This window comes from Epinephelus moara, chromosome 14 (assembly GCF_006386435.1).
Source record: "Epinephelus moara isolate mb chromosome 14, YSFRI_EMoa_1.0, whole genome shotgun sequence".
NCBI lineage: Eukaryota > Metazoa > Chordata > Actinopteri > Perciformes > Serranidae > Epinephelus > Epinephelus moara.
In genome coordinates, this window is record NC_065519.1 from 34,163,018 (window position 1) to 34,164,082 (window position 1,065).

Below are 1,065 nucleotides of genomic sequence, written 5' to 3' on the forward strand. Positions count from 1 at the left end.
CGGAGTAGTAGTCTCTGCATGTTTCTCCTGTTTGTAGAAGAGCATCTCACACCGCTGTAGCAATCCTAGACTGCCCTCGTGCGGTTAGGAGCTGAATTGCATGTCAAATAAAGGGGGGGAAATAAGACGGCGAATAGTAATAGTCGCATTAAAAAATCGATTTTTCAAAAATAAAACGACTAATCGAAAATTAAAAATCGTGACCCATCCCTACTACAAACTATACATCATACAAAATTAACTCAGTGAACAAATGTAGCTAATGTGTATAGGACCGCACCATCAGTACTTCCTGATCAAACAGCTTACCTGAACTTGGAGGGGTAATGTTGTCTCATAACTGGTGTCCAAAGTGGTTTCCTCTCCACCAAATGTGACTTGGCCGATGGAGGACTCCAGTATGGGGGGACCAATATTCCACTCCTCTTCAACATCTCCTTCTAAATGCTCTACGGGAGAGATATGAGAGATATCTGAGATATAAATCACTAACAGTGAAGGAAACATGCTGTCCAGACAGCTCAGTTTGTTTATGACAATCTGGCTCAGATCAACTTTCAGGATGGCACTCCTGACTCCTCAACCTAATCTATCCTGAGCAGGGGGGTAAGAGGCAGCTGAGAGTATACTGACTGAGAAAGGGTCTTACCTATTTTACGGTCCTTTGTGTAGGACATGGAGAAATAGCCTTTGTCATCATCTACTTTCTGATGCGTTTCTTTTTTGAGCTCCTCTTCTCTGTCCTCCACTTTTCCAGCTCCTCGTTCCAGCTTCTGTCCATGCACCACAGTGAGAGTAGCCACTGGGTTGTTTGGAAATCTGCTGCTACTTGGACTTTTGCAGCTCTCTACACTGTCAGAAAATCCTTCACTACTATTTTTTTGGCCCAAGGGAATGAGGCACGAGATGTCATCAACATCACAGTCAAAGGGAGGTGCGAGGTTTAAGAGAACCTTCTCAGACTTCAAACTGTGTGGCTCAGTTCCCTTATCAACCCCTGGCTTTGTTGAGGACGCACATTCCTCATGTTTCAGGTGTACCTGAGAGCTCACACTTCGTTTAACT